We start from the raw sequence: 17,942 nt of genomic DNA, 5'->3' as shown, positions 1-17,942 counted from the left end.
TATTGTTCAAATGGCTTGGTTTGCACGAATGCCATTCCTTCGCCTTGTTCTTTGCAACACTTGGTTGAACCTCCTGCAGCTGCACTGATTAACAAGTGCCTGAGCTCAACTGCCAGGCCAGCTGTGAGATACACATGTTTGCTTTGAAAACATGTTTGCTTTCAAAACAAGGCTGGGCAATGCTTACATCCATATAGATGCACACTGTGTGTAATGTATACAGTTTGCAGATTTATAATTATTTCTGTCCTCTTTCCTTTTGCGGCTTCCTCGGCCTCTCACTCTAGTGGTTACAGTTCTCGTGTAGAGGTTCCAGCTTCTCAACCCCTCTAAAGCCCCTTGAACGCGGAAATTTTTGCATCGGAGAAGAAGAGATGATCAGGCTTGATTCTGTACCATGACAATCACTTACTGATTGCAGCTTAGATTGTATTACAAGTAGATTGGGGGATATTTTTGTTTCCTTCCCAGTCAACCACTCTTAATGTTATGATCAATCTTCTGAATCACCTGAAAGCAGGGTTAAAGTCCTTGCTCTATATAGTGTGTGTGATGTTATATGATATTATCTCTCCGGGTTCGTTTTCATGGACCAGATGTAACTATAAATAAATCTTATACACCAAGCAGCAGGAAGCTTTAATTAAAAATGCCTCCTTGATGACTTTTGCTTGCTGTCGATATAATCTCAGGTAGTACTGAAGAACTAATATTCATTTACTTTAAAAGAAAAAACCTGAATAAACAAACAAATAGTTTGGAAACTATAAGCCACCCAGAGTTGTCTTATTCCAATAGTAATAGTTAGCAATAGTTAGACTTATATACCGCTTCATAGGGCTTTCAGCGGTTTACAGAGTCAGCATATTGCCCCCAACAACAATCCAGCTCCTCATTTTACCCACCTCGGAAGGATGGAAGGCTGAGTCAACCTTGAGCCTGGTGGGATTTGAACAGCCGAACTGCTGAACTGCAGTCAGCTGAAGTAGCCTGCAGTGCTGCATTTAACCACTGCGCCACCTTGGCTCCACGACAGGGGCAGCATATAAATGAAATAAATAAATGTGGACTGTAATGGAAAAGGGTGCCTGGGATCATAAGTTGGAGACTTTCTTGTGTATTATGAAAACAAGTCAGGCATCACAATACTTGGATAAAATGTGAATGTGGCTTGAGGTTTGCATTGCATTCATGTAGCTTCCCAAGTTACTTGGTGTCAGAGATGCCAAGTATCTTATTTATGGTGCAGATGCCAAATCTGCACAATTATTAGATTTCAGGAAAAAGATGTAGAAAAAGTTTTGATGCCACCTGGTGGTTTTCAAATTTCAAAAGCCAAAAGGTCTACTCTGCCTTGCCCATCACATAGGATAGCCACGTTTCTTGTATGATCACATCTCTATCACCAAAGCGCAGATACGGTCATTTTGTGGTTATGATAACAGAGTGGATAAGCTCAGCCAGAACAAAGTTTCTGCTCCTCTGCTCCTTTCAGATTACCATACTTTGAAATTTACCAGATGGATACATTCTTAATATAAATAATATTCTAATTAATTAAAACATCAACAGAGCCGAGGTGGCGCAGTGGTTAAATGCAGCACTGCAGGCTACTTCAGCTGACTGCAGTTCTGCAGTTCGGCTGTTCAAATCTCACCAGCTCAAGGTTGACTCAGCCTTCCATCCTTCCGAGGTGGGTAAAATGAGGAACCGGATTGTTGTTGGGGGCAATATGCTGACTCTGTAAACCGCTTAGAGAGGGCTGAAAGCCCTATGAAGCGGTATATAAGTCTAACTGCTATTGCTATTGCTAATTCAATTATCACCCATTTTTTACCCATTTGGAAATTTCAGGTTGCATATCACAGTTAAGAGATGATTTCAGAATAAGTCCAACTGGATGTATTTTCACATCAAGTTCAAACTATGCAGTGGTGGGATTCAGCCAGTTCGCACCATTTCTGGAGAACCAGTTGTTAACTTTCTCAGCAGTTTGGTGAACTGGTTATTGGAAGAAATCATTAGGGCAGAGAACCAGTTGTTAAATTATTTGAATCCCACCACTGAATCTATGATATATAAGCCATATATGTATATAAGCCACTGGGTTCATACAGCATTTTAGTCATGTGGCTCAACGTACAGTATAAATGCAAGCTGGTATAGATATGGATACCAACTCATGATGGAGTTGGTGTTTGACCCTAATCAATTAGGTCATTATAAATTGCCATATGTGGACATCATCATTAGTGTTACAGAATATTTAAATAATAAGGTCTTAATGTTGCCAAGGTTGGACACCCCTGTCTCTTCAAATCCACATTATTGGCTTAGTTCAATCAACAGAGTCTAGCAAGTTGTGAAACTCAGCCCTTGTTCAGAGGGATGATAAGAGAAAGGCAGCAGCTAAGACTTCAAGGAAGGATCCCATCGCAGCCATGTTCACCTCTTCAGTATCATCTCCCCCCAGCCATTTGGAACTGCACAACACCAAAGGCCCGAAGTTAGCTGTTCCCACTATGTACAGGTAAGTAAACAAATCTTTATGTCATAAAGATAACATGCCCTTCAGGAACCAAGACTAGAGTGTTATGTACTGCAGTTTGTTTATAGCTGGTCCTTCTTTCCCGAGTTCACAAAAAGAGACCTATGAACTGAGTGGATTGCTTTTTGGCCAGGAGCCTGGCTTCAGTGACATCCTGGATGCAAACCTTTCTCAAGTCTTTCTGGAGGAGAAAGAAAAAATGTGGTTTGTTAGATTCTCTAATAATCCATCAACAGCTTGTGCATTACCTCTCTCAAGAAAGGAAGGTGAGAAAGAAGGTGCAACTATCACTTTGGCTAAGTGACAAACAAAATAAACAAAATAAAACAATGCAAAGTAAACAATACCCATCCTGCCTCTGGGAAAATGTCACACCAGAAAACGTTTAAAGGACCAGTCTAGATTCATATCTTACATCAAGCCATAATGTGACTTAGTTGGGACTCCTTGTAAACACAGTACAGATAATCCCCCAACGTACAGCCATAATTAAGCCCCGAATGTCTATTGCTAAATAAGGCAGTTGTTAAGTGAGTTTTGCACCATTTTATCAGCTTTTTGGCAGCAGTTGTTAAGCGAACCATTGCAGTTCTTAAATGAATCATGCCGTCATTAAGCAAATTTGGCGTTCCCTATTTGACTTTGTTTAAGAGAAGTCAGCTCGGAATGGTAATCACATAATCCTGGGACAGTGCAACTCTCATAAATACATGCCAATTGCCAATGCCTGAATTTTGATCATGTGACCATAGGGATGCTCCAATGCAGGGGTGGGTTGTTGCCAGGTCGCTTAACGGGCTGCGTATGTGCGCACAGTTGACTATAAATTGTTCTGCACATGTACAGAATATTTTAAAAAAAAATACTAAAAAGATGCCGGCAACGGCATCAGCGACAGGGAACTGGTTTGGGGGCGTGGCCAGCCTGGGTCGCTGCCAGTTCAGGCAACCAAGGCCAAAATATCACTACCGGTTTGCCCGGTTCATGGACCAGGAGCAACCCACCTCTGCTCCAGTGGTTGTGTTGTGGCCTGCCAGTGGCCAGCAGAGCTGGCAGCAGATTCGGACAGTGAGGAGGTTGGGGAGGAACATGGGCCACTCCTGGAGTCTGGGGAAGGCTCTGATGAGGGCTCTATGATGGAGGCAGAGAGGGGGGCAGATCCGTATGCCCGTTATTAGATGCCTTCAGAGTCATGCATCAGTAAGGCAGACAAACAGCTGGAGCCTGTTCCCAGTGTGCACATGTACAGAGTTGCCCGACAAAGGGAATAGCTAAAGAACAGGGGTCGACTTGGGAGTAAGGCCACAGGTGGACAATGAATGGCTCCTCCCAGAGGAAATAAAGGAAGAGCAAAAGGGGAGTGGAGTTTGGAGGAGACAATTAGTTTGCTTAATTGGTTCGTGACTCCGAGACTCCTTACCAAGTTTTGCAGATGTCGGCCTGTCAGCTCTCCAAGCCAGATAAGGTCTGTGACTGTAAATCCTCCCTTGAAAGACTTTGCTGGATGTGAATGAGCAGAATTCATGGTCAATTAATAAAAGTGGTTTTTGTCAGGACCAGGAGTTTGCTTCATGCTCTTGGGAAGCCTAGGTCAGAACAGGTTGCAAGTGTGAAAACACACTTTCTTAGTGCTGTTATAACTTCAGTCACTAAATGAATGGTTGTAAGTCAAGGACTACCTGTAACTGATGTTGAAAGTCATGGAGCGTAGCTTAACATTATGTGTAAACAAACCACTTTGTCTTATTCAACAAAGTTCAGTGAAAACAAATTTCTGGTGGTGAAATCAGCCATTCATATCATATAGTTTATAGCAGTGACCGAAGAATCATCCTCAAGAGAGCTCATCAGACAGAAGACCTGAGTCAGGATTCAGTCTGTGCCTCCAAATATGTTGTAATGTACAAATCCCATAAGTATATTTAATTATCTGGTGTTTCAGTTCTATTGGGGTGGAGGTAGGGGTTATTTATAAAAGTATATAATTAGGATCATGCTACCTGTTGCCATCCCTCAAATTAACATATTGGACATGAAGCCATTTTCTTCCCAAACCTTAAATGTATATCCAGAAAGTCCCTACATTTAGTTAGAAGGCACTCCTGATTTTGCACAAGCTGCAGTGAAAGTTGTCTTCATTTCTTGCAGACAAAATACTGCCTTATAATGTTCTGCTCTCTCACCTCGATGGGTCTATTAGCAAAACATTCCATGTTGTTTTGTTTTGTGTGCACGAATAATCTGACTGGGTATGGAAATCCTAAGAAATTGGGCCGTCCCGTGGTGACGATAGGGAACTGCCCACGAGAAATATCTTGTTTCTCAAGTTAGAGAAAAAATGTGAAGCAACCAAGGACCAGGATATCTGGCCTAAGGTGACCTTTGAGATATGGTTTCAGGACAATGCATATTTTCAGCAGTGGGGTCTTTAATTCTAGAGGAATTTCATGTCTTAAAAGAGGTTTAAAGGGGCATTGTTCTCCTAAAGCAGGGGTGTCACTCGATTTCATTGAGGGCCACATCAGAGTTGTGTTTGACCTTGGGGGCCAGGTGGGTGTGGCCGGAGTGGGGTTAGAATGGGGTTAGTTGTATTGCATGCTTTAGGACAGGGGTGTCAAACGTGAGGCTCGCGGGTTGGATTCGGCCCGTGGGGTGTTTGGAAACAGCAAAGGACTGGCTCATGGTGCCTCTGCCAGCTTGACATTGCTCAAGTCGGGGGCAACCGTACCATACTCTGTTTTCGGCTGCGATGACCTCCTGCAGCACTCTGCCAGCAAAAATGGAGCTTTGGAGGGCTGTGCATGGATCTCCCAAGCTCCATTTTCACTGGCAGAGGCACCATGAGCCAGTCCTTTGCTGTTTCCAAGCACCCCATGGGCTGGATCCAGCCCGTGAGCCTTGAGTTTGACACCCCTGTCCTAAAGCATGCAATACAACTAAACCCATTCTAATGTGAAAATGGCCAAGGATGATCTTTCACATGCAGGTAAGTCTTTGACTTATAAGAGTTGAGGCCAAAATTTTTGGTGCTAAGCAAGGTGATTGTTAGGTGAGCTCTGTCCTATTTTGCAACCTTTTTTGCCACCGTTGTTAAGTGAATTGCTGGAGTGGTTAAGTGGATCACGTTGTCGTTAAGTGAATTCAGCTTCTCCCAGTGACATCGCTTGTCTGAAGCTGGCTGAGAAGATTACAAAGGGTGATCACCAGTGGTGGGTTCCTATCGGTTGGGAATGGTTTGGCCAAACCAGTAGTGGTTTGGTGGCCTGGGTAGCTGGAACCAGCAGCTACCCAGGCCTGCCATGCCCCTGAACTGGTTCTCCCGGTGGAGCCATAGGCAGCGCCATCTTGTTTTCGCTTCTGCACATGCACAGGGCAATTTTTATTGCGCTTCGCATGCACACACAGTAAGCACAGCACACCCCAGAGCAAACCCGCTGTAGTGCCTGCCAGAACCCACCCCTGGTGATCACATGATCCCAGGTCAGTGCAACTGTCATAAATACATGCCAATTCCAAGCACCCAGATTTTGATCACATGACCATGGGGGACTGCTGCGACGGTGGTTATGTGTGAAAAACAGCCACAAGTCACTTTTTTTCAGCACCGTTGTAACTTCGGTCACTAAACCAATGGTTGTAAGCCAAGAACCAGTGATGGGGTTTAGGTTTATGGCTGGTGAGGCAAGCGGTGATGTTTATGGCTGGTGAGGCAAGCGGGCAAAAGGTGCCCTATGTCTGCCAGCGGCGGGGCTTCGGGGGGGCTTTCAGAAAGCCCCCCCGAAGCCCCGCACAGCTTTCAAATTGAGAGAGAGTTTGTTTGAGTGAAGTAAAGAAACAAACACACACACACACGCAAATTACTTACAATAAAAAATTACTTACAAATTACAATAATTTTGAATTCCTCCCCCCTCCCTCCGACCCACATACCTTTTCCAGCTGTGTCACAGAGGATTTCAACTCTGCTCTTGTCTGCCATGATAAAAATGTAAAAAATGTAAAAAGAAGAAGGCAAGAGCTGCTGAGGTCAGGCTGGGTTAGCTGCTGCCAGAGTCCCCAATGGATGACTCTGCTTAACTGTTTAAAAAAAAGCCTCTAAAAAAGTGCCCTCTACAGGAGGAGGCGAGAGAACCACGTGCCTCCTCTACATAAGGAATTTTTCGGCTTTTAACCCTTGCTTAACTCTGCTCGAGTGATCATAAAGTCAGACTAAATGAGGCACGTGGTTCTCCCGCCTCCTCCTGTAGAGGGCACTTTTTTTAGAGGCTTTTTAAAACAGTTAAGCACTAAGCAGAGTCATCCACTGTGACTCTGGCAGCAACTACCTCAGCCTTTTTCCTTTTAATTTTTTTTTCTTTTCATGATGACAATGGTGAGACCCTGCCTCCTCTGCCTCCCCTGACTGCACGTCCCTGCCAAGGACTATTTGTACATGAATAAGCAGGACTTGCAAAGAACTGCAATGATGCCATTCAGATCATTACCTCCACCCCTCCATTTACAATCATCGGAAACATTCTCTCCTTCTACGGCCCAACCCATTTTGCCATGCCCTTCTTGCTAACTTTAAATAACGAGGTGGGAAAAAGAATGACAGAAGTTAAGGGGCGGGGGGGGGGGGAGGCTACTTGGTGTTTTTTTTTTCTTTTGCTTTCTGTGTAGGCACAATCCAAGTAGCCAACTGCCTTTGTCCTTGAAAACGGACTAGGAAGTGACAGGTTTGCAGTACAGTCAGTTCAGTCACTCCCTTCCTGGAAAATCAGCCTTGATATTCTGCCAAGTCAGTCTTGCTTCATTTAGTTCCTGAACAAACATTTGCTGGGTTTCCACTGGAGGTTTTTCTGCAGAAGTGAATTGTAAGAAAAAGTTTTAAGGGCCATTTGAAATGTGCAAAGTGGAGTTATTTAGAGCAGTGTTTCCCAACCTTGGCAACTTGAAGATGTCCGGACTTCAACTCCCAGAATTCCCCAGCCAGCGAATGCTGGCTGGGGAATTCTGGGAGTTGAAGTCCGGACATCTTCAGATTGCCAAGGTTGGGAAACACTGATTTAGAGATTTAAGGAGTGGGAAGCTTGTTTTATTGATATTGGTGTCATAACCACAACTGGGCCTGGTGTTAATTCTATGTAGATTGAACAAGCAGTTTTTTTTAAAAAAAAAAATAGTACGGATGGCTTATAGCTATTTCCAATAGCAGGGAAAATGTTAATTCAAATTGTTGGAAGTTAAAACCCATCCTTCTGCTAGAAAAAGGAAATATCCTGGGAAATTTATTAAGAAGGCAGAATATTATATTTCCCTGAATAAGAAATGGAGAAACATATTTTAGGCAGGAAACAGACTCACTGTTAATAGCCCCCACCTTTGTCATTGGGCCATTAAAATGCCTGAGGCATCTATTCTACATAACAAAGATCTCCCTTCAGCTCCAGGGTGATGGGATTAAGGCATGATAGGATTAGCCATTTACCCATCTCACCACAGGGCAGCTGGGAACACAACCAAGTTTGGGACTGAAATCTGCAAAGTTAGCTAAGACCCCCGCCCCTGGGAGTCTGACAACCAATCAGAATACATTTCTTACACAGGAACAGGAAACAAGAGAGGTGGGGCCGAACAGAGAGTATAAAAAACTAAGGAACTCTCAGCGAGCCCCTTCGCTTCTTTTTCTTCACTCAACATCTGTGAAGCATGTGATCCCCTTTTTGACTTTTGTCCACCATTAAAACCATCTTTCCAAGCAGCCTCCATATTTCCAGTGTCTTTTCCCCCACTTGGAACTGAACCCAGATGGACATTTCTTCCAACAACTTCTTTTTCCTGCTGCAAATGGAGAGAGACTCTGCCAGGATTTGCATGGGGGAAGTAGAGAGAAAGGGGAACTTTCCCATGAAAATGAAATGCAGTTTCCAAAGATCTTTTCCCTGGAAGGCAGCCTTTACTGTCATTCTCTTGCACAGACATTGGGCCAGTGTTCCCAATACATGTGACTCAGAATTAGAATAGCTACCTTAAAAAAAAACAAAACTCCAAGGCCTTTAAGGACTTGTTCTCTCAAAACTTTCACCCAGTTTCCTGTTGGCTCTTAAGGCACGGTGGGATTTTAGAGGATTATTTGGGGGGAAAATAAACCAGGGGAATTCCTTTCCACTTTCAGCCAGGGCAACTTCCTATGACTTTAAAGAATGCACACGCGCACACGCACAGAAACTACACAGGCGTGCAGTTTTATCTGTAACCCTGCAGACGTGGTGTGTTGTGGCATTCTCCTTGGGTGTTGTGTTCTTTTTGTTTTAATTTGCCCCACCTAGCCTACAGCATCTAAGATGTCACCCCGCGTAACCTTTTCAACATTAGCCAAATCAGCTACATTCTAAATTACCAACGCGTTGAACAGAGTCTATCCCCAAGGCAATTACAATCCCTTGCCATCCTGTATTTTATTATTATTATTTTTTTAAAAAGTCTGGACTGAAAGTTACACACAGCTATAGAGTTCGGCGGCACTCTAATCTGTCGGGGAGGCAAGCTGTGCCCAACAGATGGTAGACGGAGTCGGCTGGTTTTACATGCCACTGCGCCCTGCCTCAATGTGCAATCTGCTAGTAGCTCAGAGCACAGTGTAGGGTTGTCAGATTTCAAAACAGATTTGGACAAAATGCTTATGACCTTATGCCAGACCAGCTGCATTCAGCTATTGGTTAAAAGCAAGCATGGCCTCCCCCCCCACCCAGGCTTCTGCACGAAGAGGGGGAGGGAGGGAGGGAGGGAGGGAGTTGCAGCGGCGTTCATGAATAAGTCATTAAAGCAGCGTAACCTGAAAATGAGAGCCCTGAAAAAGTACATGTTAAGGAATAGCAGGAATCTAAAATTCCAAGCACTTCTTCTGAACCATTTTCTTAGTACACACAGGTCCCATTTAGCAAGCGTAGTGGGAAGAGGCGGTTTCTCCAGCCGAGAACAAAGGATGAGAGACTTGCACAAGATTGTGTTTCTCCTAAAAACGTATGGTGACCAAAAAAAAAACACCTCCCGTAAAATGTGCAAAAGACACCGAGGAAATTGAGCATTTCACTTACCAGCATCACTGGCAATATGCAATCAAGGGGGTTGCAAGCTGCTGAGTTGAAGCGTTATCACAGGGGTGGTGGAAATGTGATGTAAACGTCTTTACATTTTAATTCTTGCATGTGCAGCTCTGGGGCATATTTTTACGGGATGGGGAGAGACATTGAAAGACCCTGCATGAAGGGTGAGCAAATGTCCTGCGAGGATACGACACCTGCAAAGTTGCAATAAAGGGGAAATAAGATCTAAGCAAGTTGCACAATGTACACCGTGTATTTTGAAGAAAAAAGAACGCCATTTCATGCTCCCGGGGGATCAAGTTGTCCTCTATGCTGCTGAAGTCACAGAAGCTGCTGCATTGGCTGGAACGTCCCCAACCCTTTTGTTTCTTTGCTGCCGCCGCCACAGTTCCAGGAGCCACACAAAAGTCCATCACACATTGTGCTCTTATCTCCTTGCTCCTTCTGCTGCAAACTTTCCTTTGCATTATTCGAAAAGCATGTGATCTTGCAGAAGCGCTCATCATTTGTCATGCTTAGTAATGTCTACGCAATGCAAAAGTAGAACAAAAAACAAAACTGAGTTCATGAAACTGAATGTCCTGGGTCGGCCCCCCTCCAGCCCTCTGGGTTTGGGACAGTTCCCCAGGCTGTAGCCATTCACAGCCGGTTGCTGAAAAAGCCACCCGAAGTAAACAAGGCTCCCTGGTGAACTGCCTTGACCCAAGGTTTGAGGAAAGCAGCTGGCTGGCTGCCCATGCTGACGATCTGCCACTTGGCTGCAGGGCCAAACAAACGGAGGGGGCTGCACTTGATGAGCCTTCTCTGGGGTGTAAGAAACCACGTTTGCAAGCTCAGAGGAGAAAGAGAGCAGCTTGAGAAGAAATGGGCCCTTCACCTGCGCTCAAACTCCGAAGAACAGAACTGCCAGACATTTGTTAGTTTGTTTATTGAATGGGCATTTTCAGTTTAGGAGAGCAACCTTTCTCCCCCACCACAATCATCTACAGAAAGCCACCAGGTTGCAAGAGCTTTCTTGCCAGTGTGATAATGTTTGGAAAGTTGCATAAAATGAGGGCTCCCATATCTGAGCTGCAAATGTCCGGACGATAGCTAGATGGCAACTAAAAAGAGGCAGAAACTTTCTCTTGGCTGCGTTCCCATTGTTTACTGGTATGGGGAGAAGTTTTTGGTTTGATGCTATGTTGGGGGGCGGGGGAGGCTGTGATAATACCTCACAATTTGATGAGTGCCACACAGAGGACCGAAGAGGACTGGGAGAGTTGCTGTAAGAACTGGAAGTGTTGGGGCTGGGTAGAGAGCAATAGCCCTTAGACTTATAGACTGCTTCACAGTGCTTCACAGCCCTCTGTAAGTGGTTTACAGAGTCAGCATATTGCCCCCAACAATCTGGGTCCTCGTTTTACTTGAAAGATGGAAGGCTGAGTCAACCTTGAGCCTGGTGAGAATCAAACTGCTGGCAGTCAGCAGAATTAGCCTGCAATACTGCATTCTAACCACTGAGCCAAAGGTGGGTTCTTACCAGTTTGGACCAGTTTGGCTGAACCAGTAGTGGTTTAGTGGCTGGGTCTCTGGAACCGGCAGTGACCCAGGCCTGCCACGCCCCCAAACTGGTTCTTCTACAGTGCCGCCATCTTGCTTTTCGACTCTGCGCATGCGCAGAACAATTGTAATTGCACAAATTTATTTATTTTCCTTTTTTTAAGGTTTAGGCACAGATCTATTTTTGTGCAAATGCGCACCGAACTGGCAGCAATGCTGGGAGCAACCCCACTCCTGCACTGCGCCACTATGGCTCCAAAGATGAGTGGTTGTTGGTGGTCTGGGTGATATATGTGGATGAATTGACACCTTTGCCTAGGACAGGGGTGTCAAACTCACATCATCACGGTGGCATCACGTGATGTATCAGGACTTTTCCCCCCTTCGCTAAACTGGGTGCAGTCATGGCCAGCACATGACACATTCGGCCCAGAGTTTGACAGCTCTGGCTTAGGAGGAAAATACAACGACCGGGAGGGAAATGAGGAGAAGGAGAGGAAGTGGTAGGAACATACGCACCATGATGGACAGAGATATGATAGGATCCTGGGGGGGGGGGGGGCTGGGAGCATTGGGCTCCCTTGCTGAGAACAATTCTGATAACTAGCCCCAGGTTCTTCATTCAAAACCGAAATATTGGATCTTTGGTGATCCTGGACTCCACCTGCTGTTGAATGGCAGGTCAGTTTGTAATCAATCTTCCTTCATACACAATTGGGCTGTGAATGACGTAGCCAACTAGGTTATGGTGGGCCTATAGGGGATGCTCCCCTCTTGGAAAAGTGGCCACCTGGGTTTTGGCACCATCCCTCCCAAAGGAGGGGAGGTGTGGTCATAATTGTGATCCATTGAGTTGTTGTAGGTTTTCAGAGACTCTGCCTGCTCCACAGATAACTAGATATGAGATCTTTGACTGAAGTGGACCTATAGGAAACAGGATTGTTGCTGATGAAATGGCCTCTTGCTACCCAGTATCATCCCTGTTTGAGCTACTGGATTCCACTGCTGGGCTGGCAACAGAGATGCCAAGATTGGCGGTGCTCAGTATGTGCTGGGCCCATAATGACCTAGAACATGTCCATAATTGCCATGGAGATCACAAATCCCTGAGCCAACCCATACTCAATGCCACAAGGGATTATTTGCCGCCTGGTGATATTGAGTATGGGTTGGCTCAGGGATTTGTGGTATCCATGACAATTAGGGACATGTTCTAGGTCATTATGAGCCCATCAGACACTAGGTGCTGGATATTAGACTGTCTTCAGCATGGAGCAGTTGCATCATGATGTGGCTTTGGAAGACGTTGTCATTAGTCTGTTGTTGTGGACAGATCACTTCTTAGCTCACTGATCTCATCTCATGTCATGGGGAGAGAGAGCTTGTTAGGTCCGATGGTCCTGGTCAGTCCCAAGATTCCTTTGGTCTACTGAGTAGCTCTGCAAGATAAAGTGCATGAAGAGCCACCTAGAGCACCATTGGAGGAGGATGAGAATGAATCATAGCATAGGTAAGAATCTATATTTGGACTTACATCATAGTGATAAAGGCAGCAAAATCACATAATCCTCTACCCTTAGTGCATCTCCCTGGCAGCCCTGTTCAAGGTGACTCAATCTCTGCTGGGGAGAGATAAATCCAGGACTAACTGCTGTGAGAAATATTTTGCAATTTGGCAGATAAAGACATTTGGAATCATTGAGAGCCGGATTTTGAGTGAACATGTCCAGATGAAGTGCCCAAGGCATGGCCTTGTATAGTCAACTGAAGTGAGCTGGCTTGCGAGTCCTCAGACTACGAACAGGATGCTCTCATCTGGGAGCTTCATTCTCTGTTTTGATCTAGGCCTTTCCTGGATGGTTAAGGGTGCCTAGAGGTGACCTACTGCTGGAGCCAGGCGTACATATATGCTTCTCTGCAGGAGTAGTCTCCTCAGCCTTGAAGGAGACTGTGGTCTGCCTCCTCACCCCACCCTGGGCAATTTCATTCCGGTCTCCAATCTTCCCTTTCTGTGGAAGGTGTTGGCAAGGTTGGTTGGGCTTCAACTCCAGAGGACCCTGGAAAAAACAGATTATTTAGACTGGTTGAGATTCAGTGTAGAGACAGCAGTGGTCACACCGGTTGATAATCTGTGGCAAAACCAGGATGGGGATGGTAAATCCATCCTGGTGCTCCTCAATTCCACAGCAACTTTCAGTACTGTCAACCATGGTGTTCTATTGGGCTAGCTTTGGGGGCTGGAACTGGGAGCCACTTTTTGCAATGCTTTTTCTCCTTTCTCTGTGCCCAGTTCCAATCAAAGCTGTTAGAAGGTGAGAGGTAGCACTTGTGGTTCCTTGCTTGTAGGGTGCTGCAGGGTTCAACCCTTTCTCCCCTTTTGCTTAATATCTAGATGATATCATCCATTAGTTTGGGTTACTTATTATCAATATGCTGATAGTGATACCCAATTATACACAGAGACCTCAGGCCAACCAAGTGACACCACTTAAGTACTGTCCCAATGCCTGGGGGCTGTAGAGTTTGGAAGCGGAGGAATAGGCTCAGTCCTGAGAAGACCAAGTGGCTTTGTTTATTTCACTCACGCAGACAAGACACACACACACACACACACACACACACACACACACACACACACACACAGAGTTCCAGGAACCTTCTATCCCTAATCCTTAATCATAGTACACTCTCCCATACAAGATCAGTATAAACCTAAGGGCCCTCCTGGACTCACAGCTCCTGCTCAAAGATCAGATGGCCACACTGAGGCCAAGATAATCTTTGCACAGATTCAACATGTTCATCAGTTATACCCATTTCTGGACCAAGAGTCCTTTCAAGCAATCACTCATGCTTTTGTTGCCTCTCAATTGTATTAATATAATATGCACTAAATGGGGCTGTCTTTGAAAAGCACTTGGAAGCTACAGCTGGCCAAGAATGCAGTGACATCTGTCTCTGTTGCTTTACTACCTACATTGGCTGGCAGTTGGCTTTTGGGTGCAATTCAAGGTGCTGGTTGCCAGAGTTTCTGAATAGCTACTTGGACCGACCTAAGTACTAATTCATAATTTCATATCCAGTCACATGGGTGGCAAGCCACTCCCATCCGGTCACATGGGTGGCAAGCCACTCCCACAAAGGAGGCCACACTCACAGAGTAATTTCGAACAATTTTTGAAACCCACCACTGGACCTAGGAAATGTATCCCCATAGAGATGGCTCCAGCTTGTGGAACAATATTCCCTGTTGATTCATACTGCTCCTACACTTTGATCTTTCTGCAAATGGCTGAAGACCTGGCTATTCTTGGGCTCAGTAGATTATCGGAGACCCTTCAGTTTGGTCTTTTTGTTGCTTGGTCTGTCTTTCAGTCAACTCTCTTTCTTGATATTTTTTTCTTCTGTGCTTTTTTGTAAACCAGAGTCATTATGGAATCGAAAATAGAATCAATCAATTAATCTGGTGGCATGGAAACATGCAGCTCAGATCTGGGAGCTTTACTGAAATTGATTTGAGAACCCAGATCAAACTTGTTGATGTCTCCATGCTAGCTTCTACTATAAGCAACATCAAGCACTTCTGGTGAAACAGGATTTTGCTTTCATACCAGATACAAATCTCTCAGTGGTGGGATTCAAAATTTTTTACTATGGGTTCTGTGGGTGTGGCTTGGTGGGTATGCCAGGGGAAGGTTACTGCAAAATCCTCATTTCCTCCCGCTCAGGTGGGACTCAGGAGGCAGAGAATAGATGGGGGCGGGGCAGGGCTGGGTTTCAACCGGTTCGCACTGGTCCCTGCGATCCGGTTGGTCGCCGAACCCGGAAGTAAGTAACTTCCGGGAACGGCGAAGCCCCCCCCCCCGCGCCCGCGCGCGCCCGCGCGCGCCCGCACACCCGCGCCCGCTCCTTACCCGGTTTTTTTGAATTTTGCGCTTTCCACGCATGCGCAGAACGCCTGCGCGATCCTCCAGGAGCAGCTGGAGCATTGCGCAGACGCTAATACGCACGCGCGCGCCGCGTGCGTGCGCGAGGACGCCGCCGGCCTCATTCCAACCGATCCGGTTGGAACGGGGCGAGAAACCCACCCCTGGGGCGGGGCCAGTCAGAAGTGGTAATTACTGGTTCTCCAAACTACTCAAAATTTCGGCTACCGGTTCTTCAGAACTGGTCAGAATACCACCTCTGAAGTCTCTTTACTGCTTTTTTCTCATCCAGCTGAAAACATCTTGAATGCACCTTATTTCATTTTCTGCTTTCTAACTTTACACTTTGGCTGCATTCACATGTCCAAACACAAATGCTAAAACCATAGTTTGTTCAAGGCTGCTATGCCTTGATTCACACATTCAAGGCACAAAACATTAGAAGCAAACAAACCACACCAGGGGTTAATGGAAGAAATAAACAATCTTGTCACTACATGAAGTTTGGGGCTAAAAACCATTCTCCATGTTTTGGCTACAATGGCTTAAGCCAGTGATAGCTAACCTTTTTCTCCTTGTGTGCCAATATAGCACGTGCATGCACAACAGCACGCATATGTGTGTGGCCACACCCATAATGCAATGTGCCCCGCCCCCTGCGCATGCATGCACAACCCCTCACACTCCCTCCACGCATGTGCACAACCTCCCCGTGCTCCCCCTGCACCTGTGCGTGACCATCCTGCGCCCTGTTTTGGGCCTAGCAGGCCTCCCTGAAGCCTCCTGAAATAAAAAATGGGGGGGCACCGCACCCCCCCAGTCCCCTCTATGCACATGCAGCCCCCTGCACATGCACGTGTGTCTTTAAAAAATCAGAGACCCGAAAATCAGCTGGCTGGCGGGAGGTACATGAGCTGTGGAGCTGAGCTGGCTGGCGGCTCATATGCCTACAGAAAGGGCTCTGCATGCCACGTGGCACGTATGCCATAGGTTCGCCATCATGGGCTTTAGCTCTTGGAGTTGATATCCAAAACACCAGAGGGAACATCAGGGTGCCTAGATATGGCTTCATATTGTGTGTGACTCAGGATGCCAATTTAACATTCTTCTTAACAGCTGGCAGCAAAACTCTTGGCATCTTGTGTCTCACCAAGCATACAAATATTCCTTTGAAGCATCTCACTAAGGCTGTATCAAGCCACTGATCTCAAAGCTTTCTGACCCCAAGCAGACAATATGTGGTTTGAGAGCAGCATGAGATCCCCACAGATCTTTCTTCTTTCTGTAGTAAACAAGCAGTTCTCTGTAAAGTCTCATGTTCTGCCTGAAACACTACAGATTCATTTCAGGAAGTGGTGCAGAGCTGGGGTTTAGAGCAGGGGGTTCCCAAACTTGGCAACTTTAAGGCGCGTGGGCAGACAAGCTCCCATGATTTCCCCTGCCAGCCATGTTAAGTGGAATTGAAGTCCACGCGTCTTAAAGTTGCCAAGTTTGGGAACCCCCCTGGTTTAGGCAATGTGAGGATGGGGAAAGGAGTAAAGGGGTCTGCTGAATAAGCACCACTTCTGTAGTGTTCCTTTCTGCCAGAACTTTACCTTCGCTGTGTAACTCCCAGGCGTTTCCTTTCGTTTCTGTCGTGTGACTTGCACCGCCTGGGCTTACACACGCTGTCACCCTTTGCTCAGAAGTGATTTGCAGAGTTACCAGCACAGGCTGGGAACTCCAGTCTTTCCCCAATCACACCAACCCTGTCTCACCTTCAGCCCGATTTAAATCTTGATAGTGCTTTTTCCTCTTCCTCATTTAGACAGATCTTTAGACCACGCTGGATTGTCCTTGCCCGATGCCTATAATCAGGTGATGTTGAGAAGAGGAAAACGCCTTGGATCTCAGGAGAAAGAGGGGACAATGCCTGCCCTTCACTCTGGATCGATGACGTTCTCAAACTCCACTGATGTGACGGGAAGTCAGGTCAATGTATCCTTATGCTGGCAGGAGCTTAGATCATAACCGTAGGGATCCATATCCACTAAGATTGATTGTTTTGCATTTGCTGAAGTAGAAAAGGGAAATGACAGCTCTCGGCTCTGAAAGGAGAAAATGAAAAGGCTCCTGTCAGATTCCCTTATCCTCTTTGCCAACCCCACACACCCAGCCCCGCTATTCTTGCAACTATTTTTCAATATGTTTCTTTCTTTTGCATTATATTCTAATGTTTACCAGGTCTGGGGCATTTGTTTGTCCCAGTGACGCATTCCAGGGAATTCTCTCTCCATATAGCATCTATGACAGCCCCAAAGTTACGCCACATTCTACGCAGCAGGAAGAAACACTAGAAGCGAAACAAACCAGGATGTTGACAATATCTCATTGCAAAAAAAATAAAAATAAAACCCACCCACCCTGGCCGCTCAGATCCGAGCGGCAGGCAGCTACTGAAACAGGAAAGGAAGCAGACAGGACGTTTGGTCTTCAGCCAACCTGGTTCCTTTGCAATCGAAAACCACAAAACTAGGCTGGCCTTCAAAACACTTTCTCGAACAGAGGTTAGAAAGACCCGTAAGTTTTGAAGGTACTCATTTCACTGTCCATATCAAGTTGGTCTTGTCTTCCCTCACCTCTTCCTTTTTTGTCACAGCTTGATCTTTATAACAAGAGGGATTTAGCAGGAATATTCTGAAGGGGAAGAGTGGAACACAGCCCGAAGAATGGCATCTCATGGGTATTTGCAGAGAGCTGGTTTCGTCGCTTTCCTTTCACGCTCCATTGACTCTGAAGCCTACTTCCCTTGCCTACAGTTGTCACAGAGGAGGAAATTGTAGTACACGCCACCTGGCA

General features: G+C 45.9%; 1 long non-coding RNA gene across 2 annotated transcripts; it reads right to left on the bottom strand.

Moving 5' to 3' along the window:
- Window positions 1–1,070: 1,070 nt before the first annotated feature.
- On the bottom strand, window positions 1,071–17,631 carry LOC106548943 (uncharacterized). Of its 2 annotated transcripts, XR_015697254.1 has the most exons (4): window positions 17,325–17,631; window positions 16,862–17,191; window positions 3,969–4,134; window positions 1,071–2,729 (listed from the first exon to the last, which is right to left on the bottom strand). It is a non-coding gene; the product is annotated as an uncharacterized LOC106548943 (long non-coding RNA). The 2 variants fall into 2 exon arrangements; XR_001313547.2 differs by lacking the exons at window positions 1,071–2,729; window positions 3,969–4,134 and adding an exon at window positions 12,346–13,235 and having other exon boundaries at window positions 17,325–17,552.
- Between the last annotated feature and the right edge of the window lie 311 nt (window positions 17,632–17,942).

The sequence above is a fragment of the Thamnophis sirtalis genome, unplaced genomic scaffold (genome assembly GCF_051295495.1).
Source record: "Thamnophis sirtalis isolate CommonGarterSnake01/CBP01778 unplaced genomic scaffold, rThaSir2_p1.2 scaffold_7, whole genome shotgun sequence".
Classification (NCBI taxonomy): domain Eukaryota; kingdom Metazoa; phylum Chordata; class Lepidosauria; order Squamata; family Natricidae; genus Thamnophis; species Thamnophis sirtalis.
Note: the sequence above shows the minus strand (reverse complement) of the source record. Positions and strands in the feature narration are given on the sequence as shown.